Source organism: Ranitomeya variabilis, chromosome 1 (assembly GCF_051348905.1).
Source record: "Ranitomeya variabilis isolate aRanVar5 chromosome 1, aRanVar5.hap1, whole genome shotgun sequence".
Lineage (NCBI taxonomy): Eukaryota > Metazoa > Chordata > Amphibia > Anura > Dendrobatidae > Ranitomeya > Ranitomeya variabilis.
The window spans coordinates 525,006,605-525,032,363 of NC_135232.1; the positions used below are offsets into that span (position 1 = coordinate 525,006,605).

The 25,759-nt window shown below is 45.0% G+C and overlaps 1 protein-coding gene across 2 annotated transcripts in view; it reads left to right on the forward strand.

Moving 5' to 3' along the window:
* The window catches only part of FSTL3 (follistatin like 3), a 522,081-nt gene that overhangs the window by 298,664 nt on the left and 197,658 nt on the right, over window positions 1-25,759 (forward strand). The gene's annotated exons all lie outside the window — the stretch shown is intronic.

The following is a 25,759-nucleotide window of genomic DNA, read 5'->3' on the forward strand; positions in this document are numbered from 1 at the left end:
TCCTGTGTTTGTGACTTTCCTCTTAACTTACAGTCAATATTTGTGGGGGGCTGCCTTTTCCTTTGGGGAAATTTCTCTGAGGCAAGGTAAGGCTTTATTTTCTATCTTTAGGGGTAGTTAGCTCTTAAGCTGTGAAGAGGCGTCTAGGGAGAGTTAGGTACGCTCCACGGCTATTTCTAGTGTGTGTGATAGGTTTAGGATTTGCGGTCAGCAGAGATCCCACTCCCCAGAGCTTGTCCTGTCGTCTAGTTTTACCATCAGGTCATTCCAGGTGCTCCTAACCATCAGGTCATTCCAAGTGCTCCTAACCACCAGGTCATAACAGGTGGCGGCTCTTGAACGCACAACCTCAGCTGTGGATGTTACCGCAGTCACTGTCTAGGCTGCAAGTGTAGCTGCAGCCAGTTTATCCTCTGCCACCCCTGCTCCGACTTTGTCCCGTCTCCCGCTTCCAGACAAGTTTTCTGGTGATAGTAAGCTATGTCGTGGATTCGTGAGTCAGTGCTCCATACATCTTGAGCTCCTGGCTGCATGTTTCGCTACGGAACGGGTGAAAGTGGGATTTATTTTATCCCTTTTGTCAAGCAGGGCGTTGGAGTGGGCAACGCCGCTGTGGGAGCGTGATGATCGTGTGGTGCAGAGTGCTCCTCTTTTCCTGAACGCTCTGAAATAGGTCTTTTTAGGACCTCACTTTACCCACTATACCGCGCTATAATTGTTGGCAATAACACAGGGTTCGTCCACGGTCAGCCAGTTCGCCGTCCAAATCCGGACTCTGGTCTCAGAGCTGGAGTGGCCGGATAAAGTCCTAATTCCGGTGTTCAGGAAAGGACTGGCAGACCATGTGAAGGACGCCTTGGCCACCAGGGAGATTTCCGCCAAACTGGAGGAGCTCATTTCTATATCTACCCGCATCGACCTCCGTTTTAACGAGCAGAGGTTAGAGCGGACCCAGTGTAGGCAGAGGTTTCGGCTGGCTCCTACCTTCACCAGTCCTCTAGAATCTCCTGTTCAGGCGTCTGACGTCCATGAGGCCATGGAGGTTTCTCGAGCGGGACCTAAGTCTCGGACTGCTCGAGTAACCGTGGTTTGTAAAAATTGCCAACAACTTGAACATTATGTTAATAAATGTCCACAGCGGTCAGGAAAACGATCGTGTCTAGTGACCATTGGAGGAGGTTCACTAGACACAGCAGGATTTTCCTCCAAGTTGTCCTTTAAAGGAACAATCACGTTAGGCTCATCCACTCTGACAGTCGAGCTTTGTGTGGACTCTGGAGCAGAGGGGAATTTCATGTCCTCTGCTTTTGCTCTGCGCCATGCAATACCTCTGGTGATGCTTGCCAAACCGGTGACTGTTAGAGTAGTGAATGGGTCTACACTTCCCTCACAAATTACACACCAGACTGTCCCTTTCACGTTATTTCCCTTCCCACCAGGATATTATTTCCCTTCCTGTTCTTCCCGAGGGAATGGATGGGATTCTGCTGGGAATACCCTGGCTCTGTTTCCACTCCCCACATATTGAGTGGACCTCTGGGAGGATATTGGGTTGGAGTGATTAATTTAAGGGCAGATGTGTGAGGGAGTGCGTTCAGGTTTCCACCACTGAGATACCCGCAGATCTCTCTTCCCTTCCCAAGTGCTATTGGTCCTATGCAGACGTCTTCTCCAAAAAGGCTGCGGAGACCCTTCTGCCTCACTGCCCCTATGACTGTCCTATTGATCTCTTGCCTGGAGCAGAACCTCCTCGGGGATGGGTCTATCCCCTCTCTCCTGGAAACGGAGGCAATGTCCCAATACATCCAGGAGAATTTGGCAAGAGGGTTCATTAGGAAGTCAGTGTCACCTGCTGGGGTGGGGTTTTTCTTCGTGCAGAAGAACTGAGAATTACGCCCATGCATAGATTACAGGGGTCTTAACGCCATCACCATTAAGAACAAGTACCCGTTGCCTCTCATCTCAGAACTCTTTGATAGGCTACAGAGAGCAAGGGTATTTACCAAATTAGATCTGCGGGGTGCTTATAACCTGATTTGCATCAATGAGGGGGATGAATGGAAGATGGCAATTAATACCAGGGATGGGCACTATGAATATCTGGTGATGCCCTTCGGGCTCTGTAATGCCCCAGCCGTTTTCCAAGACTTTGTTAACGATATCTTCCGGGATATGCTCTCCACCTCGGTCATAGTCTATCTGGATGATATTCTCATCTTCTCTCCAGATATTGACTCCCACCGGAGAGATGTTGGCAGAGTCTTCGACCTCTTATGAACAAATTCCCTCTATGCAAAGTTGCCTTTTCAGCTTCTGCCATTGTGGCCAGTACTGGGCAGCGGCAAGCAGACATTTTTGGGACTAAGTCCCACTTTTCCCCTTCTGAGCATGCCCAGGGTAAGATCTCTCATTGGACATCAAGGGTCACATGCTTAGATACTGCAGCAAAACCCATTGGTCCTCTAGGAAGGTCCTGAAGGTGCTCAAACGTCTGTGGCAACCTCTCATTGGTCCTTCTGGGAAGGTCCTGTACTTGCTGCGGCTATAAAAGGTGTGCATGACCACACGGTCATGCGCTAGTATCAATTCATGTGATGAGTTTTGCGCCAATGTGGTCACTCTTGTGTGTATTCAGGGACCTGGCTGAAATAAGCCACTAGAATACCGGCTCCTCCAGTGAGGAGATGGTATGTTTGTCTCTTTGACTGCGTGACCACAAGCTGCTATCTGCTCGGCAGTTACTGTGTACACCTGTGAGCTAAACATGACACAGTGCATTCTTTATAGTGACTCTGTGAAGTAACAGAGTTTGCTTCTACCGCCATATTGTGCTGCCATTTGCCAGCAGCAGGTTCTTTCCTGCATGGTGGACCCCGGGCTGCAAACGTACCAAAGATCATCTCTCTATTTACTCGGTGCATTCCACCAACCCTAACATATGTGGCCTTTTTATAATTATAATTTTATAATTTTTTGATGCTAAATAGTGCTGTATATAGTTAGAGTAACAAACAGCAAAAAAGTGGTCCACCGGCCTACAATGCCCAAACTTGGACCACTCAGATATATGAGGGCTGTCACCGAAATACCACACTGGCAAATATGTGGCCTTTTTATAATTTTGGAAGCTAAATAGTGCTGTATAGAATTACAGTATCAGACAGCAAAAAAAGTGGTCCACCGGCCTACAATGCCCAAACTTGGAGCACGCAGATATATGTGGGCTGTCACGGAAATACCACATTGGCAAGTATGTGGCCCTTTTATATTTTTTGAAGCTAATTAGCCCTAGAAAGTACTTTTGATTTCTGAGGAGTTGTGCATTTAAGAGTGTCAGACTTACACTAACTCTAAAAACCACGATTCTGACCCTATCTCGGCACCAACTCTCCTTACTCTCGCTGAATCCGGAACAGAATGCAGCGAGCAGGGCGGCACCAGGTCTCTGATACTCGGGATGATGCTGTACAGCCAAGCCAATAACTGCACGACCACAACAAAGATGGCTACGGCGTTTCATGGCCTGGCAGACAATCGCTGCACCGTGAATGGGTCTCTAAAGTCTGCCAAAAATGCTGGGTGGAGACACCAGTTTCCTCCGAATAATCCTGGAAGTGCTCGGTGCTCACCGAGTACACAGAGCATAGTGATACTCAGGCGAGTAACGAGTAGTGTCGAGCACGTTTGCTCTTCACTAATGGTGTGGGGTCCCCCCATTTTTGATATACAGTCTTTCTAAAACTGATATCTGGGGGCTGGTGTCACGTGGTCCTTCTCTGGTATCACACAATCAACAGAGCAAGAGAAGAGTGAATAATCCCAAGACCTTTTTTAACCCCTTTCTGGCCTCGGACGGGATAGTACGTCCGAGGTCAGAAGCCCCGCTTTGATGCGGGCTCCGGCGGTGAGCCCGCATCAAAGCCGGGACATGTCAGCTGTTTTGAACAGCTGACAAGTGCCCGTAATAGGAGCGGGCAGAATCGCGATTTGCCCACGCCTATTAACTAGTTAAATGCCGCTGTCAAACGCAGACAGCGGCATTTAACTACCGCTTCCGGCCGGGTGGCCGGAAATGATCGCATCGCCGACCCCCATCACATGATCGGAGGTCGGCGATGCTTCAGAATAGTAACCATAGAGGTCCTTGAGACCTCTATGGTTACTGATCCCCGGCATCTGTGAGCGCCACCCTGTGGTCGGCGCTCACAGCACACCTGCAATTCTGCTACATAGCAGCGAACATCTGATCGCTGATATGTAGCAGAGGCGATCGCGTTGTGCCTGCTTCTAGCCTCCTATGGAGGCTATAGAAGCATGGCAAAAGTTAAAAAAAAGTAAAAAAAAATTTGAAAAAAATAAAAAAATTATAAAAGTTTAAATCACCCCCCTTTCGCCCCAATCAAAATAAATCAATAACAAAAAAATCAAATCTACACATATTTGGTATCGCCGCTTTCAGAATTGCCTGATCTATCAATAAAAAAAAGCATTAACCTGATCACTAAACGGCGTAGCGAGAAAAAAATTAAAAACGCCAGAATTACGTTTTTTTGGTCGTTGCGACATTGCATTAAAATGCAATAACGGGCGATCAAAAGAACGTATCTGCACCTAAATGGTATCATTAAAAATGTCAGCTCGGAACGCAAAAAATAAACCCTCAACCGACCCCAGATCATGAAAAATGGAGACGCTACGAGTATCGGAAAATGGCGCAATTTTTTTTTTTATTTTTTTTTTAGCAAAGTTTGGAATTTTTTTTCACCACTTAGATAAAAAATAACCTAGTCAGGTTAGGTGTCTATGAACTCGTACTGACCTGGAGAATCATAATGGCTGGTCAGTTTTAGCATTTATTGAACCTAGCAAAAAAGCCAAACGAAAAACAAGTGTGGGACTGCACTTTTTTTGCAATTTCACTGCACTTGGAATTTTGTTTCCTGTTTTCTAGTACACAACATGGTAAAACAAATGATGTTGTTCAAAAGTACAACTCGTCCCGCAAAAAATAAGCCCTCACATGGCCAAATTGACGGAAAAATAAAAAAGTTATGGCTCTGGGAAGGAGTGGAGCGAAAAACGAACACGGAAAAACGGAAAATCTCAAGGTCATGAAGGGGTTAAGCAAAAATACGAAAGGTCCATATACAATCCACCACACAAAGGATAAGATAGTCCAGAAACTGAGTTTAGCTCAGTAACAGGATAAAAGCCCTGAGAGATGAGAGTCCATCAATCCAGCAGACAGAGGATAACATAGCCCATATTCTCTCCTTCTCTCTGAGGTGATGTGTTCATTCACATCATGGTTCCACACAGGATCTGCTCTCATGTCTCACCTCCTCCTCATTCACAGGTCAGGGGAAAGGTCCCAGGAGCTCATTGTTTCAACAAGCTAGTTCAATATGTCATTAGCATATTAGCAAACAATACAGTACTGTGGGGGCTGTTATCAGATGGCAACAACAGCCATTCATCAATTAGTAAATAACAACTCATTGTACAAGAGAACACCAAGAAGCTTACACTAAGTACACTAAGAAGCTTACAGCCTGTAAAGACCACACAGACACCTCAACACCATTGGAGCTACTGCAACCCTCGACCTACTGTCTCCTTCCCCATAATCCTGTAGAATGTAAGCCCGCAAGGGCAGGGTCCTCTTCCCTCTGTACCAGTCTGTCATTGTTAGTTTTGTTTACTGTAAGTGATATTTGTATTTTGATGTAATCCCTTCTCATGTACAGCACCATGGAATTAATGGTGCTATATAAATAATAATAATAATAATAATAATAATAATAATAACACCATGAAAATCTGTATAATATGAATACAAACAAAATGATCCCCACATACCATATCCCACATCACAAGATGCTGGTAAGGGGCCATGGAAATTGTCCCCCCAGTTTAAAAATAGAAGCCCGCAGCCACCTAGAAAAGGCACATCTATTAGATGCACGAATTCTGGTGCTTTGCCCGACTTTTCCCACTTGCACTGTAGTCGTGGCAAGAGGGGTAATATTTGTGGTGTGGATGTCACCTTTGTATTGTCTGGTGACATCAAGCCCACAGATTAGTAATGTAGATGCGTCTATAAGACACCTATCCATTACTAATCCTATAGTTGCTTTGCATGTAAAGACACATCAAGTATGTGTCTTAGTGACAAAGGCAATTTGCAGCTTAATGACCAGGCCAATTTTTACAATTCTGACCACTGTCACTTTATGAGGTTATAACTCTGGAACGCTTTAACAGATCCCACTGATTCTGAGTTTGTTTTTTCATGACATATTGTACTTCATGTTAGTGGTAAAATTTCTTCGATATTACTTGCATTTATTTATGAAAAAAAAACAGAAATATAGTGAAAGTTTTTAAAATTTTGCAATTTTGAAACTTAAATCAGAGAGATATGTCACACAAAATAGTTAATAAATAACATTTCCCACATGTCTACTTTACAACAGCACAATTTTGGAAACAATTTTTTTTTGTTAGGAATTTATAAGGGTTAAAAGTTGACAAGCGATTTCTCATTTTTACAACAAAATTTGCAAAACCATTTTTTAGGGACCATCTCATATTTAAAGGGAACCTGTCACCCCCAAAATGGAAGTTGAGCTAAGCCCACCGGCATCAGGGGCTGATCTACAGCATTCTGGAATGCTGTAGATAAGCCCCCGATGTATCCTGAAAGATGAGAAAAAGAGGTTATATTATACTCACCCAGGGGCGTTCCCGCTGTGGTCCGGTCCAATGTGCGTCGCGGTTCCGTCCAGGGCCTCCTATCTTCATAGGAGGCGCCAGACCTCTCTGACCTTTCCCGGCGCCTGCGCACTGCAGTACTTTGCTCTGCCCTCAACAGGGCAGACAAAGTACGCCTGCACCGGAGCCACAGCGTGAAGACAAGAAGAGGATGTGATCGTAAGAAGATGGGAGGCCCCGGACCGGGCCGCGACGCAGCGGGACCGCCCCTGGGTGAGTATAATCTAACCTCTTTTTCTCATCTTTCAGGTTACATCGGGGGCTTATGTACAGCATTCCAGAATGCTGTAGATAAGCCCCTGATGCCAGTGGGCTAAGCTCATATTCCATTTTGGGCGTGACAGGTTCCCTTTAAAGTCATTTTGAGGAGTTTACACGACAGAAAATACCCAAAAGTGCAACATTCTAAAAACTACACCCCTCATGGTGCTCAAAACCACATTCAAGAAGTTTATTAACCCTTTACGTGCTTCACAGGAACTGAAGCAATGTGGAAGGAAAAAATTAACATTTAACTTTTTTTTACAAACATTTTACTTCAGAACCAATTTTTTTTTATTTTCACACTTGTAGAAATAGAAAATGAACCGCAAAATTTGTTGTGCAATTTCTCCTGAGTATGCCAATACGCCATATGTGTCATATGTGGAGGTAAACCACTGTTTGGGTGCAGGGCTGCCACTAGGAATTTTGGGGCCCTATACTGGCAATATTTACGGGGCCCCTTGAAACTCTGCCCAAGTGCCACCTTAGCCACGCCTCCACCTCTTGAACTTTCCACAGTCCCACCACCCTCTCTTGGAAAACTCCTCTTCTGAACCACGTCCTCACCAATCACACATTAACAGGTCCCATCGCCAGATCACACATATAACCAGCAGCTTCTGTTTTGGTTAAAAGATTGTTTAAGCCACCATCTCAACTAGGTAGACTCTTTTGACCGAGCTCTACTCTACTCTAACCTATTAAACATTTGTTAAAATATGCAATAAAATTTAGATATATTTTTATTTACTTTTCAATTTCTAAAATGACCAATAATATCACATACAAGGGATAAATTCCATCACACCATGACCGAATCACACATTACCACCACATAGTGACCCAATACTATACTGATCATTAATAAAAAAACACACAATACAAATGCCATTATACACAGGAGATCTGTACTTGGTATACGGCTTTGTGAAAGAACAAGTTACTGTTCGAAATAAGTTGCCTGTTACTCACAATTATGTGATTTTATTTGACTGGATCTTGCTTTTTATTCACAATAAATTTGGAAGCTGGAACTTTTTTCTTTTGCTCCATTTAGTATACAATGTCCGTTTACAGGTAATACAGTGATCACCAGTGACATTATACACAGGAGCTCTGTATACAATGTCAGTGTACAGTAGAGTTGAGCGACTTTTACTTTTTTAGGATCGAGTTGGGTTTCGCGAAACCCGACTTTGACAAAAGTCGGGTCGGGTGAAATCGGCCGATTATTGTGAAACGTCGGGGATCCGACTGAAACACGAAACCCAATGCAAGTCAATGGGGAAGCAAAGTCGGCAGTGAGTGGAGGACAGGAAAACACCTACAGTGCCCATTTTAATGCCAAAAACATCCATTCTTGTTACTTAAGCTTGTCAATCTTAATTTACCTTATAATTATAGTTAGGCATTGAAAATTGGGGGTCATTTAGCTAAAGTTGTGGGGGGGTAGGGCTGGCTCAAGTTTTTCGTGGGCCCAGGAAACGCGGACTACGTCACGGCGGTGGAGCAGGGAGAGGTAAGTATTTCAACTTTGCAAGTGCTGTGATCCTGAGCAAGCAGGGGGGGCACACTCATTCGCATTGGCACTAGCACAGGGCCCCTCAAAGTACGGCGGTGTGTTTGACGGCGGGGGCGCCTCCCACCGGCAGAGACACTTTTGCGTACTATGAGGGGCCCTGTGCCAGTGACGTCGCCAATGAGTATGCCCCCCCACCTGATGAAGGGACCTGCACTTTCATCTGCACCTTCCTCTTTGTCCCCGTATAAGGTGGTATAGTATGCGGGAAGGGGAACCTGACTTTCAGCAGGGTCAGATTCAAGCTGTGTAGAGTGCAAGGGGAATGTAGTGGTCTGGGTCAATGTACCAGCAGACTCATCTAGCAATGGCTGGGCAATGGGCAGGATGAGGAGGAAACACAGATATAGGCCCCAATAATAAAGTGGGCTAAATGCAGTTCAAAATTGGTAACAGGACTAACCAGGTGGCATTGCTTTGTTCAGTGGAGGGCAACTGTAATGAGAGGCTGACACAGTGAGTAGGCCCAAATAAGTAACTAGGCTAAATGCAGTTCAAAATTGGTAACAGGACTAACCAGGCGGCATTGCTTTGTTCAGTGGAGGAAAACTGTAATGAGTGGCAGACACAGTTAGTAGGCCCAAATAATAAAGTGGGCCAAATGAAGTTCAAAATTGGTAACAGGAGTAAAGAGGCGGCACTGCTTTGTTCAGTGGAGGAGAAAAGAAAGGAGCGGCAGACACCATTAGTAGGCCCAACCAAACAAGTAGGCCAAATGCAGTTTAATATCTGATATATGCTGAAAATTGAAGCTCATCTTTATTCAGTGGAGGAGAAAAGCAAGCAGCGGCAGACACCCGTTAGTAGGGCCCAACCAAACTAGTAGGCCAAATGCATTTTCATATTCTAAATATAGGCCAAAAGCCTGAAGATTGAAGCTCAGCTTTGTTCAGTGGAGGAGAACACCAAGGAGCGGCAGACACCGTTAGTAGGGCCCAACCAAACTAGTAGGCCAAATGCATTTTCATATTCTAAATATAGGCCGAAAGCCTGAAGATTGAAGCTCCGCTTTGTTCAGTGGAGGAGAACACCAAGGAGCGGCAGACACCGTTAGTAGGGCCCAACCAAACTAGTAGGCCAAATGCATTTTCATATTCTAAATATAAGCCGAAAGCATGAAGATTGAAGCTCAGCTTTGTTCAGTGGAGGAGAACACCAAGGAGCGGCAGACACCGTTAGTAGGCCCAACCAAACAAGTAGGCCAAATGCATTTTCATATTCTAAATATAGGCCGAAAGCCTGAAGATTGAAGATCAGCTTTGTTCAGTGGAGGACAGCTGTATTGAGTGGCGCAGACAGACACAGTTAGTAGGCCTAAAATAAAAAAAGTAGACTCAATGCAGTTTAAAATAGGTTACAGGTGTACACAGGCAGCATTGGTTTGGTCAGCGGAGGACGATTGCAAGGAGTGGCGCAGACAGACTTACTAGGCCTAAAATAAAAAAGTAGGCTCAATACAGTTTAAAATGGGTTACAGGGGTACACAGGCAGCATTGGTTTGGTCAGCGGAGGACGATTGCAAGGAGTGGCGCAGACTTACTAGGCCTAAAATAAAAAAGTAGGTTCTATGCAGTTTAAAATGGATTACAGGGGTACACAGGCAGCATTGGTTTGGTCAGCGGAGGACGATTGCAAGGAGTGGCGCAGACAGACTTAGGCTGGTTTCACATTTGCGTTTTTTGCCGCTGCGTTTTAGCGCAAAAAAACGCTTTTTTTTCCTATATTTAACATTAAAAACGCATGCGTTTTTTTGTATGCATTTTGCCGCGTTTGAGGACGCATGCGTCTTTTCTATGCTTGCGTTTTGTTGCAGAAATGCAACATGTAGTAATTTCTAGAGGCATTTTTTTGCCGCAAAAAATGTATTGCTGTCTATGTAAACGCATGCGCTTTTAAGCACATGCGTTTGGTTGCGTTTTAAACGCATGCGTTTCAATAGAAAAAAACAATAATACACACTGATAAGCCACCCTCCACCATCAAGGTGATTAAGGGATCCAAACCCTAACCCTACCCCTAACCCTACCCCTAACTCTACCCCTAACCCTAAAGCCGGTAATTCAATTGCCGGCTTTTCATTTCTCCTGCCTAAACCCGACATGATATGAGACATAGTTTACATACAGTAAACCATGTCATATCCCCCTTTTTTTTGCATATTCCACACTACTAATGTTAGTAGTGTGTATGTGCAAAATTTTGGCACTGTAGCTATTAAATTTAAGGGTTAAATCGCGGAAAAAATATGCGTGGGCTCCCGCACAATTTTCTCCGCCAGAGTGGTAAATCCAGTGACTGAGGGCAGATATTAATAGCCTGGAGAGGGTCCACGGTTATTGCCCCCCCCCCCCGGCTAAAAACATCTGCCCCCAGCCACCCCAGAAAAGGCACATCTGGAAGATGCACCTATTCTGGCACTTGGCCACTCTCATCCCATTCCCGTGTAGCGGTGGGATATGGGGTAATGAAGGGTTAATGTCACCTTGCTATTGTAAGGTGACATTAAGCCAGATTAATAATGGAGATGCGTCAATTATGAAACCTATCCATTATTAATCCAATTGTATGAAATGGTTAAAAAAAAACACACAATATTGCAAAGTATTTTAATGAAATAAACACACAGGTTGTTGTAATATTTTATTGCTCTCTCAATATTGGACGGAGGAGCGGAGGACGATTGCAAGGAGTGGCGCAGACTTACTAGGCCTAAAATAAAAAAGTAGGCTCTATGCAGTTTAAAATGGGTTACAGGGGTACACAGGCAGCATTGATTTGGTCAGCAGAGGACGATTGCAAGGAGTGGCACAGACAGACTTACTAGGCCTAAAATAAAAAAGTAGGCTCCATGCAGTTTAAAATGGGTTACAGGGGTACACAGGCAGCATTGGTTTGGTCAGTGGAGGACGATTGCAAGGAGTGGCGCAGACAGACTTACTAGGCCTAAAATAAAAAAGTAGGCTCAATGCAGTTTAAAATGGGTTACAGTGGTACACAAGCAGCATTGGTTTGGTCAGCGGAAGACGATTGCAAGGAGTGGCGCAGACAGACTTACTAGGCCTAAAATAAAAAAGTAGGCTCTATGCTGTTCTAAACTGGTAACAGGAGTAAACTGGCGGCACTGCTTTGTTCGGTGGAGGACAACTGGAAGAAGTGGCTGACACAGTAAGTTGGCCAAAATAGTAAAGTGGGCTAAATGTCTGCAAAAAAAATGTTTGGTGGCAAAGCTAGGTACAGGGGTGGGTTCCTCTGCTGAGCAGCAGACAGTGGTAGTTTGCGCACAGTATTCACAGGTCTAAATGGAGGGCAGGGCACCTGTATATTTTTACTATCATCTATGATTTCAACAAATTTGTATTAGCAGTGCCATTGAAGGATTTAACACCACAGACTAAACAGTGGTGGAGCAGTAAGAGGTAAGTTTTGCAAGTGGTAGAGCACTGTTTGAGCTGGAGGGGGACACTCTCTCGTGGGCGGCGGTACTGGCCCAGGGCCGCTCATATTACAATGGTGTGTCTGACGTTGGGTGTGCACCACCACCGCCAGAGACACTTCATTGTACTATGAGGGACCCTGTGCCAGTGCCGTCGACCAAAAGTGGGCACACCCACCTGTCCAGGCAAACGGCACTCGCAAGGGTGCTTGCGCCAAGTGGTGACCACGGCCCCATGGGGGGAGTCAGCCCATTTAGGGAGGTGTAAAAATGGCCTATGGTGGACATTCAGCAGCTGCAAATGGAGGAATTGGAGCAGTCAGTAAGAGGAGTCCAAAAGCAAGACCTTTTTACAGGAATGCTACGTGTCAGCAGGGGAAGGTGGGGCAAAATAATTAGAAATCCATGATTGGTTCAATTTAATGAAGGTTAGATCATCAACATTTTGGGTAGCCAGACGAGTAGTGTTGAGCGATACCTTCTGATATTCAAAAGTATCGGTATCGGATTGGATCGGCCGATATCCAAAAAATATCGGATATCGCCGATACCGATACCCGATACCAATGCAAGTCAATGGGACACAAATATCGGAAGCGATCCTGGATGGTTCCCAGGGTCTGAAGGAGAGGAAACTCTCCTTCAGGCTCTGGGATCCATATTCATGTAAAAAATAAAGAATAAAAATAAAAAATATGGATATACTCACCCCTCCGACGGACCCTGGCTCTCACCGGTGCAAGCGTCTGCCTACGTGCCTAAGAATGCAGTGAGTGAAGGACCTTCGATGACGTCGCAGTCACATGAGCGGTCACGTGAGCAGTCACGTAACCGTGACGTCATTGAAGGTCCTTCACTCACTGCATTCTTAGGAACGGAGGCAGACGCTTGCACCGCTGAGAGCCAGGGTCCGTCGGAGGGGTGAGTATATCCATATTTTTTATTTGTATTCTTTATTTTTTACATGAATATGGATCCCAGGGTCTGAAGAAGAGTCTCCTCTCCTCCAGACCTTGGGAACCATACGCACCGCACACACCGAAGATGACTGGGAACTTATAGGAGATTCCGATTTCCGATATCACAAAAATATCGGAGCTCGGTATCGGAATTTTGATACAGTGAATATCGGCCGATACCCGATATTTGCAGTATCGGAATGCTCAACACTACAGACAAGTCCTTTTTTCGGTCAGTATTGAACCAGCAGCACTGAATACTCTTTCTGATAGCACACTAGCAGCTGGGCAAGCGAGCTCCTGTAATGCATATTCTGCCAATTCAGGCCAGTTGTCTATTTTAGATGCCCAGTAATCAAAGGGGAATGACGTGTGAGGGAAAACATCGATAAGGGAGGAAAAATGGTTCGTAACCATACTGGACAAATGTTGTCTCCTGTCACTTTGAATTGATGCAGCAGTACCTGTCGTGTCTGCGGTCATTGCGAAATCACTCCACAACCTGGTCATAAAACCCCTCTGTCCAACGCCACTTCTGATTTGTGCACCTCTAACACCTCTGCCATGTTGCCCCCTGCAGCTCGTGTGAGAACTATCACCGCCGCTGTGTGCTGAACCAAATGGTCTACAAGAGTTGCTTGTTTGGTAGCCAATATTTGCTCAAGGTTCTCATGTGGCATGATATTTTGCAATTTCCCTTTATAGCGTGGATGCAGGAGGCAGGCCAACCAGTAATCGTCATCGGTCATCATTTTGATAATGCGGGGGTCCCTTTTTAGGATACGCAAGGCATAATCAGCCATGTGGGCCAATGTTCCAGGTGTCAAATCACTGCTTGTGCTGGGTTGAGGAGCACTTTCTGGCAAATCAACATCACTTGTCTCCCTCAAAAACCCTGTACCTGACCTTGCAACGCCACCAGTTTCTATTGCCCCCTGAGAAGCTTCCTCCTCCCATAAATATTCATCCCCATCATCCTCCTCCTCCTCCTCTTCGTCCGCCACCTCATCCAGGAGAGTTCCCTGAGCAGACAATGGCTGGCTGTCATCAAGACTTCCCTCCTCCTCGGCTGCAGACGCCTGCTCCTTAATGTGCGTCAAACTTTGCATCAGCAGACGCATTAGTGGGATGCTCATGCTTAGGATGGCGTCGTCTGCACTTACCAGCCGTGTGCATTCCTCAAAACACTGAAGGACTTGACAGAGGTCTTGTAGCTTCGACCACTGCACACCTGACAACTCCATGTCTGCCATCCAACTGCCTGCCCGTGTATGTGTATCCTCCCACAAATACATTACAGCACACCTCTGTTCGCACAGCCTCTTAAGCATGTGCAGTGTGGAGTTCCACCTTGTTGCAACGTCGATTATTAGGCAGTGCTGGGGAAGCTTCAACGATCGCTGATGGTTCTGCATACGGCTGGAGTGTATGGGCGACTGGCGGATGTGCGAGCAAAGTCTTCGCACCTTCAGGAGCAGGGCTGGTAACCCCGGATAACTTTTCAGGAAGCACTGCACTACCAGGTTCAAGGTGTGAGCCAGGCAAGGTATGTGTTTCAGTTCTGAAAGGGCTTTGGCAGCCATAAAATTCCTTCCGTCATCACTGACTACCTTGCCTGCCTCAAGATGTACACTGCCCAGCCATGAATGAGTTTCTTGCTGCAAGAACTCGGCCAGAACTTCCGCGGTGTGTCTGTTGTCGCCCAAACACTTCATTTCCAACACAGCCTGCTGACGCTTACCACTAGCTGTTCCATAATGGGACACCTCATGTGCAACACTGGCAGCTGCGGATGGAGTGGTAGGGCGACTGCGCTCTGTGGACGAGCTTTCACTTCTGAAGGAGGAGGAGGAGGGGTGTCGAACGCCTACTGCCAACTGTTTCCTAGACCATGGGCTAGGCAGAACTGTCCCACTATGGCTGTCCCCTGTGGACCATGCATCCACCACATTAACCCAGTGCGCCGTGATGGACACGTAACATCCCTGGCCATGCCTACTGGTCCATGCATCTGTTGTGAGGTGCACCTTTCTACTGACTGATTGCCTGAGTGCATGGACAATGCGGTCTTTCACATGCTGGTGGAGGGCTGAGATGGCTTTTCTCGCAAAGAAGTGTCGACTGGGTAGGTCATAGCGTGGTACTGCGTATGCCATCAGGGCTTTGAAAGCTTCGCTTTCAACCAACCGGTAGGGCATAATCTCTAACGAGATTAGTCTAGCAATGTGGGCGTTCAAACCCTGTGTACGCGGATGTGAGGATGAGTACATCCTTTTCCTAACGAGAGTCTCTTGTAGGGTGAGCTGGACTGGAGAGCTGCATATGGTGGAACAAGCAGCGGTGGTGGTGGTGGTGGTGGACATGGCAGATTGAGAGAGGGTTGGTGATGGTATTCTTGATGTTGACCTACATACAGTGTTTCCTACCAAAAACCTTGTGATTCCCTGACTGCTTTGGCCTTGCGACGATACTTCCGCATTTGCTGCAGGTGGTGTCCTAAACGGTAGACTTACAGTGAGGGAAGCAATTCATTCACTCAGAACTTCATTCTGAGCGGGTGCACCAACGTAACGGGACGTTTGGTAGTTAGTCCAGGCTTTCAAGTGCATGCTGGTTAAATGTCTACGCATGCACGTTGTATTTAAATTTAGGGGATTCTTCCCTCTGCTAAAGGTCTTTGAGCATTTCTTACAGATCACTTTGCACTGATCATTCGGATCTTGGTTAAAAAATTGCCGCACTGCACTCTTCCTACTATTGAATACCTTTTCAGGCATTGCACGCTGTGCTACTTTCTCCGGATGGCCACACTGTCCTAAAACTGGTTTTGTTTTTGACACACGTTTTTGGCCTGATACGGGCCTGCCAGATGAAAGCTGTTGCGATGTTGATGCCTGCTGCGGCTCATCCTCCTCTGCTTCTGAGCTACTGCCAGCGGCACCCTGTTCCCCCAATGGCTGCCAATCTGGGTCAACAACTGGGTCATCTATCACCTCCTCTTCAATGTCCTGTGCACCTTCCTCTGTGTCACCGTGTAAGGTGCTATAGCGTTCGGGATGGGGCACCATAGTCTCATCAGGGTCAAATTCTGGCTCAGTACACTGCGAGGGCAATGTAGTGATCTGAGTCAATGGAACAGCATAATAATCTAGCTGTGGCTGTGCATCTGTGCACTCTATGTCCAATTCATCTTGTAATGGCCTGTTAACAATTTCCCTTTCTAACCCAGGCACGGTATGTGTAAAGAGCTCCATGGAGTAAACTGTAGTGTCGCCTGCCGCATCCTTCACTTTTGGTTTGGGTGAAGGACACAAGGAAGCGACTTGTTCCTGCCCGGGAGCACCCACTGAAGACTCGCTAATTTTAAATTTGGAACTTTCAGAAGAGGAGGCGAAAGAGCTAGAGGCTGAGTCAGCAAGGAAAGCCAAAACTTTTTCCTGCTGCTCCGGCTTTAAAAGCGGTTTTCCTACTCCAAGATAAGGGATCCTTCGAGGCCTTGTGTAGCCAGACGATAATGCTAACAACTCGAGCCTTAGGTGCTATTTTGCTTTTCCCACTACCACCAGATGCTCCACCACCACCACCACCACCATCATTACCAGCTGGCAATGACCGCCCACGGCCTCTTCCACCAGACTTCCTCATTTTTGGGAAAATGTAACCAAAGTAACAACCGTTATATGGTACTGTAAAACAAGGTAGAAGGTGTATATATACTTGTTGAGAATTTAAATCTCCCTTTTTTTGTGTGGGAGACTGCGGCCCACTGTATTCCACTACACAGTATAAGTGGCCGAAAGTGGCTGGCAGATATACCACAAACCAGACTGACGCAGATGCACTTAGTGGCAATATAAATCTCCCTTTTTATGTCTGGGAGACTACTGGAAAAATCAGGCCCACTGTATTACACTACACAGTTTCAGTGGCAGAAAGTGGCTGGCAGATATACCACAAACAGGACTGACGCAGATGCACTTAGTGGCAATATAAATCTCCCTTTTTATGTGTGGGAGACTGCTGCAAAAAACAAACCCACTGTATTACACTACACAGCTTCAGTGACAGAAAGTGGCTGGCAGATATACCACAAACAGAACTTACGCAGATGCACTTAGTGGCAATATAAATCTCCCTTTTTATGTGTGGGAGACTGCTGCAAAAAACAGGCCCACTGTATTACACTACACAGTATAAGTGACAGAAAGGGGCTGGCAGATATACCACAAACAGGACTGACGCAGATGCACTTAGTGGCAATATAAATCTCCCTTTTTATGTGTGGGAGACTGCTGGAAAAATCAGGCTCACTGTATTACACTACCCAGTTTCAGTGGCAGAAACTGGCTGGCAGATATACCACAAACAGGACTGACGCAGATGCAATTAGTGGCAATATAAATCTCCCTTTTTATGTGTGGGAGACTGCTGGAAAAATCAGGCCCACTGTATTACACTACACAGTTTCAGTGGCAGAAAGTGGCTGGCAGATATACCACAAACAGGACTGACGCAGATGCACTTAGTGGCAATATAAATCTCCCTTTTTATGTGTGGGAGACTGCTGGAAAAATCAGGCCCATTGTATTACACTACACAGTTTCAGTAGCAGAAAGTGGCTGGCAGATATACCACAAACAGGACTGACACAGATGCACTTAGTGGCAATATAAATCTCCCTTTTTATGTGTGGGAGACTGCTGCAAAAAAAAGGCCCACTGTATTACACTACACAGCTTTAGTGGCAGAAAGTGGCTGGAAGATATATAAAAAAAAAGGGACTGTACTACAATAACAATCTCCCTACAATTATCTCAGTAAAAGCATGGCAGCCAGCAATAAAAAGGACTGCTGCACACACACAAAAATGTGGACAAATAAACAATAGAACGGTGCAGAAAGGAGCAACAGGACTTTTGCTTGTAAAAAAGCAGTTGGTTTGCACAGCGGCGTACAAACAGGAATGCAGCTATCAGGCAGCCTTATAAGCTACAGAGCTGATGCACAGAAATCTAGCCTCCACTGTCCCTGCAAAGAAAAGGTGGTGTCGGACAGTGGAAATCGCTACAGCACAAGCGGTTTGGGGGTTAATATTTCCTCCCTAACAATATCCCTGCTTCTGACGAAGCTGCAGCAACCTCTCCCTATGCTCAGATCAGCAGAAGTAAGATGGCGGTTGGCGTGCACACCCCTTTATAGCCCCTGTGACGCCGCAGAAAGCAAGCCAATCACTGTCATGCCCTTTTCTAAGATGGTGGGGACCGAGACCTATGTCATCACGCTGCCCACACTCTGCGTCCACCTTCATTGGCTGAGAAATGGCGCTGAAAGCGTCATATGAAACGCGACTTTGGCGCGAAGATCTCCGACAGCATGGCCGATCCCATGCTGGGATCGGGTCGGGTTTCACGAAACCCGACTTTGCCTAAAGGCGGCGATTTTTGAAAATGTCCGATCCGTTTCGCTCAACCCTAGTGTACAGATAATACAATGATCACCAGTGACATTATACACTATATGCTGTATATATACAGTGGCAGTGTACAGATAATACAGTGATCACCAGTGACATTATATATAGGAGCTCTGTATTCATCATATAGTGTATAGTGTCAGTGTACAGGTAATACAGTGATCACCATTAACATTATACACACGAACGCTATATACAGTTATATGAAAAAGTTTGGGCACCCCTATTAATCTTAAGCTTAATGTTTTATAAAAATTGTTTTTTTTTTGCAACAGCTATTTCAGTTTCATATATCTAATAACTGTTGGACACAGTAATGTTTCTGCCTTGAAATGAGGTTTATTATACCACCAGAAAATGTGCAATCTGCATTCAAACAAAATTTGACAGGTGCATAAGTATGGGCACCCTTATCATTTTCTTGTTTTAAATACTCCTTCCTACTTTTTACTGACTTACTAAGCACTTTTTTTTGTTTTGTAACCTCATTGAGCTTTGAACTTCATAGCCAGGTGTATGCAATCATGAGAAAAGCTACTTAAAGTGGCCACTTGCAAGTTGTTCTCCTGTTTGAATCTCCTCTGAAGTGTGGCATCATGGGCTCCTCAAAACAACTGTCAAATGATCTGAAAACAAAGATAATTCAACATAGTTGTTCAGGGGAAGGACACAAAAAGCTGTCTCAGAGATTTAACCTGTCAATTTCCACTGTGAGGAACATAGTAAGGAAATGGAAGAACACAGGTACAGTTCTTGTTAAGGCCAGAAGTGGCAGGCCAAGAAAAACATCAGAAAGGCAGAGAAGAAGAATGGTGAGATCAGTCAAGGACAGTCCTCAGACCACCTCCAGAGAGCTGCAGCATCAACTTGCTGCAGATGGTGTCACTGTGCATCGGTCAACTATACAACGCACTTTGCACAAGGAGAAGCTGTATGGAAGAGTAATGCGAAAGAAGCCGTTTCTGCAAGCACGCCACAAACAGAGTCGGCTGAGGTATGCAAAAGCACATTTGGAGAAGCCAATTTCATTTTGGAAGAAGGTCCTGTGGACTGATGAAACCAAGATTGAGTTGTTTGGTCATACAAAAAGGCGTTATGCATGGCGGCAAAAAAACACAGCATTACAAGAAAAACACATGCTACCCACAGTAAAATTTGGTGGAGGTTCCATCATGCTTTGGGGCTGTGTGGCCAATGCCGGCACCGGGAATCTTGTTAAAGTTGAGGGACGCATGGATTCCTCTCAGTATCAGCAGATTCTTGACAATAATGTTCATAATTCAGTGACAAAGTTGAAGTTACGCAGGGGATGGGTCTTTCAGCAAGACAATGATCCAAAACACCGTTCCAAATCTATTCAGGCATTCATGCAGAGGAACAATTACACTGTTCTGGAATGGCCATCCCAGTCCGCAGACCTGAATATCATTGAACATCTGTGGGATCATTTGAGGAGGGCTGTCCATGCTCGGCGACCATCAAACTTAACTGAACTGGAATTGTTTTGTAAAGAGGAATGGTCAAAAATACCTTCATCCAGGATCCAGGAACTCATTAAAAGCTACAGGAAGCGACTAGAGGCTGTTATTTTTGCAAAAGGAGGATCTACTAAATATTAATGTCACTTTTCTGGTGAGGTGCCCATACTCATGCACCTGTCAAATTTTGTTTGAATGCAGATTGCACATTTTCTGTTAGTACAATAAACCTCATTTCAAGGCAGAAACATTACTGTGTCCAACAGTTATTAAATATATGAAACTGAAATAGCTGTTGCAAAAAAAACAATTTTTATAAAACATTAAGCTTAAGATTAATAGGGGTGCCCAAACTTTTTCATATAACTGTATAGTGTACAGGTAATACAGTGATCACCAGTGACATTATACACAGGACTACTGTATATAGTGTAAGCGTACAGGTAACACAGTGACTCACCGGTGACGTCTCTAGTTGAAGTCCTTCATCTTCGCTTTTCTTCTTCATCCAGTTCAGATCACCATCACTTCTTCCAACCAGGACTCATCTCTGCAGAAAATAACACAGTTATCTTGAGAACATTCCCTTTTTTGCTTTTGCCTTTGCCGGTCCCTGAGAGGCCTTGGACGCATATTTCTATGGATTTTATTTCGGATCTTCCTGTTTCCCAGAGAATGTCTGTTATCTGGGTGGTCTGTGACCGGTTTTCTAAGATGGTTCATTTGGTACCTTTGCCTAAGTTGCCTTCCTCTTCTGAGTTGGTTCCGTTGTTTTTTCAGCATGTGGTTCGTTTGCATGGCATTCCGGAGAATATTGTGTCCGATAGAGGTTCCCAGTTTGTTTCTAGGTTTTGGCATTCCTTTTGTGCTAAGCTGGGCATTGATTTGTCTTTTTCTTCCGCATTTCATCCTCAGACAAACGGCCAAACCGAGCGAACTAACCAGACTTTGGAAACTTATTTGAGATGCTTTGTGTCTGCCGATCAGGATGATTGGGTGGCTTTCTTGCCATTGGCTGAGTTTGCCCTTAATAATCGGGCTAGTTCTGCTACCTTGGTGTCACCATTCTTTTGTAATTCTGGGTTTCATCCTCGTTTTTCTTCAGGGCAGGTTGAGTCTTCTGATTGTCCTGGGGTGGACTCTGTGGTTGACAGGTTGCAGCAGATTTGGGCTCATGTTGTGGACAATTTGGTGTTGTCTCAGGAGGAGGCTCAGCGTTTTGCCAACCGTCGTCGGTGTGTGGGTTCCCGGCTTCGGGTTGGGGATTTGGTCTGGTTGTCTTCTCGTCATGTTCCTATGAAGGTTTCTTCCCCGAAGTTCAAGCCTCGGTTTATTGGTCCTTATAGGATTTCTGATATTATCAATCCAGTGTCTTTTCGTTTGGCCCTTCCAGCCTCTTTTTCCATTCATAATGTTTTTCATAGATCTTTGTTGCGGAAATATGTGGTACCCATTGTTCCCTCTGTTGATCCTCCTGCCCCGGTATTGATTGATGGGGAGTTGGAGTATGTTGTGGAGAAGATCTTGGATTCTCGTTTTTCTAGATGGAGGCTTCAGTATCTTGTCAAGTGGAAAGGTTATAGCCAGGAGGATAATTCTTGGGTTGTTGCCTCCGATGTTCATGCTGACGATTTGGTTTGTGCCTTCCATTTGGCTCGTCCGGATCGGCCTGGGGACTCTGGTGAGGGTTCGGTGACCCCTCCTCAAGGGGGGGTACTGTTGTGAATTCTGTTGTGGGTTCTGCTCTTAGGCTCCCTCCGGTGGTTATAAGTGGTAGTGCTGCTGTTTGTCCTTCACAACGGTCATCAGCTGCTTCCACTTTGGACGGGGCTATTTAGTCTTGCTCCTTCCTTTAGTGAGTGCCAGTTGTCCATTGTTTTCTAGGGACCCATATCTCAGCTTGGTTTCTCCTTCTGGATTGTCCAAATCATCAAAGATAAGTCCTGGCTCTGTTTTTGCCGTCCACATGCGGTGGACTTAATTGTTCTGTGAATTACTATGTTTTTTCTTGTCCAGCTTTGTCTGTGTTAAGATTTACTCAGCCAAGTTGGAAGCTCTGGAGTCACAGAGTTACCCAGAGTTACCAGAGTTATGCCTTTAGTGAGGTGTGGAGATTTTGTATTCTCTGTGGTGGATTTTGTAGTATTTTTTATACTGACCGCACAGTACTCTTTCCTGTCTTTTCTTTCTAGGTAGCGTGGCCTCCTTTGCTAAATTCTGTTTTCAGTCTGCGTTTGTAATTTCCCTCTCCTCTCACAGTCAATATTTGTGGGGGGCTGTCTTTCCTTTGGGGATTTTCTCTGAGGCAAGATAGTATTCCTGTTTCTTTCTTTAGGTGTAATTAGTCCTCCGGCCGTGACGAGGTGTCTAGGGAGTGACAGGAACATCCCACGGCTACTTCTAGTTGATGTGTTAAGTTCAGGGTCTGCGGTCAGTATAGAGGCCACTTACTCCAGAGCTCATCCATGCTGCTCCTAGGCCACCAGTTCATAACAGTCTGTGTTTCCAGCCGGGCTGAATTGCGGTGACCGCAACACTGTGAGAACAAGTTAGTGAGTTCAGCTCAGTCCGTTCACCACAGAATTTTTATTAAAATTATTTTTTTTAAAAACAGCATGGGGAACCCACCTATTCTTGGTAACCAGTCTTGCTGGAGCTGACAGCTGAGGATTGCAGCCCACAGTTTTGCCTGGTTGGTTATCAAAAATACAGGAGAACCTGTATTTATTTATCAGTTAAGTATAATTGTCACCAAAGTCCCCTGCTTACGCTGATCTCCGGCAGAGCAGGGGAGACTGACAAGACCGGTCTTCAGCTCCCGGCACCGGGGAATAGCACTAACTGTACTACTGCTTCCCACCTGTGGTACTGATGCTACACATGGGCAACACACGGTTGCCACACGTGTGCCTCAAGTATTACACACATGGACACTGATAATTCTGGTACCATTTTTCTGGTACCCGAAGTATCACTACATGTGAAACCGGCCTAAGCCAGAGAAACCAAGGACAGACCTGCCCACATGCCCGCCCCCAAGCACAAACCTATTCTTCATCATAGAGACAGAGAGAGACAAACTGTTTGTGTTTCAGGGCAGCCTGTGGGCAGACCTCTTCTTGGTCTCTCTGGCCTTTAGCACCAAAATAAGACTCTGCCTACAGTCCCGCACTTCAGGATGGGCATATTATTAACAGAAAATTTCTTACACTGATTACACAAGAAACTCAAGACAGATTTCTTCATCACAGGTATTATTTTAATCAATGTAACAGCACCAACCTGATAATGCCTGTAGTTTACTTAGCAAAATCCTGCTGACAGGTTTGCTTAAAGCAATGAAGAAAACGCTATTTTTTTAGACAAAAACACACTAAAAAAAAAAAAATCACCTGTGCTTGTTTTACATTGCCTTATCTTGAAAGCTTTGAGTGCCTTCCTAGCAGAAAACAAGTGTTCTGAAAATGAAAATCATAGACAGCACATTACACAATACCATCTGTGTACAATGCACTTGCTTCCTGTTTTTAACATAATGGGAGACGCTGTGAACTTAGCACAATCCTGCTGACATGTTTGCTTTAATGGATTTTAAAAAAGGAACGAAAAGCGCTGCAAAAATGTACCCCAAAAACTCTAAGGATATGTTTCCATGTGGTGTATTACATCAGAATTTGCTGCGGATTGGACTCTGCGTACAGCCGCAGCATCCAATCCGCAGGGTCCAGCTGTTACAGCATAGTGGAGGGGATTTTATGAAATCCCGTCTCCACTATGTGTGCACGGCCGCATCCGGCGGCCCTGTGTATCCGAACATGCGGTGCGTCTTTCTAGACCGCAGCATGTCTATTTATCTTGCGGAGACGCACCATCCCCACAAGATAAATAACCCACTCTATGGATAGGATGCAGTAATTCAGCATGTGCTCAATGAACACAGGCGGAATCACCGCGTGTGCAAAGGGGGGTGGCGCTTTGGGCGGAGCGGGGTATCCGCTCCTTCCAAAGCACTACGTTTCCTAACCGTGGAAACATATCCTTAAGAAAACCTGCTGTCGGCAAAAATGACCAAAAGAAGCAAAATAAAGATGCTTCAGGTTTAGAAAACTGTAGAGAAAAGAAGCTTTTCCTGAAGCATTTTCTGCTTAAAAACAGTCGTTTTAACTGTATGCTCCCATGATAAGTGTTTGGTGAGCCTTTGCTGTTGCTTATATTCACTGCCCAAAAACGCTGTGCCTTACAATCCCAGTAAAGTGGATGGGATTTATGAACACTGTGCTTTTTTATGCTGTAAACTGACCTGTGATGCATGTTTGAAATCCACATGTCAGTTTTTCTGGTGAGTATGCTGAGTTATATGTGCAGATTTTCACAATAAAAATGTGTATGGATTATTAATGCTTCTCCCTTGTGGAAGCACACTAAAAATGAGTGTAATCCAGACATGACTGTATCAATAACGTACTGTCAAAGTAAATTACCACGAAGTGTCAAAAACAGCCGCTTTATTCTAAACATGACACACTAAAAAGAGACAATACTGCAGTGTTAACTATGAGATAAAAATGCAATGGAAAAAAATGCAAGTAACCTAATTTAAAAAAGAGAAATGGTTTAGAAAATCTGAAGCGTCAAAAAGTCACCGAATACTCATCTTGGGAACATAGCTTTATGGCTCATTCTCATCTGCGTATAAATTGGACTAGTGCAATCCGTTAAGAGATCGGATTGCACTCTGAATAATGCTATGCAATGATTCTGTGATGTTCTGCAATTTTTTTTGTCATCTGGAATCTGGATGAGAAAAAAAATCGCAGCATGCTGCGAGTGGTCACTTATGTTGGACAAGACTCGCCAATGCAAGTAAATGGGTGAGAGAGAACAATCACACAGCACACATCTTATTTTTACGCACACATCTGAAAGGAAATGCAACATTTTATCAGCCAAGTACAGTAACTTCAAAGCCTGAGCCATCGGGATAGAATAGACCAAAAAATGGCGTTGGGGTCATGCTTATTTTTAATAACCATCCAAGGGAAAGCAGACAGCTGTGAGCTAGTCTCAATAGTTTGGGATGTAGCCAATAACCATTGAGCTCCCAAATCTATTAATAAAAGCTCACAGCTCTCTGCTTAGCCTTTACTGGTTGTTAAAAAGGGAGGAGTACTAAAAAAATGATGTGGGGTCCCCCTTTTTTTAATAACAAGCAAGTCTGCTAGACACCTCTTCATTATTAACCCCTCGGCTTGATGTCAGTGGACATTACGCAGCTGATATCAACCCCAAAACCATTACCCAGATTGCCAGCCCTCCTGGGCAGTTGGGAAGAGCCGTGCCTAAGCGCCAGAATTGGCGCATCTAACTGATGTGCCATTTCTGGGGTGGCTGATGGATGCTCTTATTAGGCTGGGAAGGGACAGATGTCCATGGACCTTCCCAGCCTATTAGTCTTTTAATATCAGCCCACATCTGTCTGCTTAGCCTCTGTTGGTTATTAAAAATAGATGTGACTCCATGTCATTTTAAAAAAAAAAGCAGCTTAATAAATATCTGACATCCCTATCTATCTCTGTACATAAGATTGCTTTATTACTTAGAACACCAGCTTTAATTTACATAGAGACTACTGAATGTAAAAGATGATATTAAAAACACATTGCATACGCATGTCGTATGGATGCTAGATGAGAAAATCACATTTTACTTTCATGACCCTCGCATGACACTTGTCCTACTTTTCAGGATCAACATCAGAGCAATTTTTTTTTATGCAGATGAGAGCGAGCCCTTAGGTTG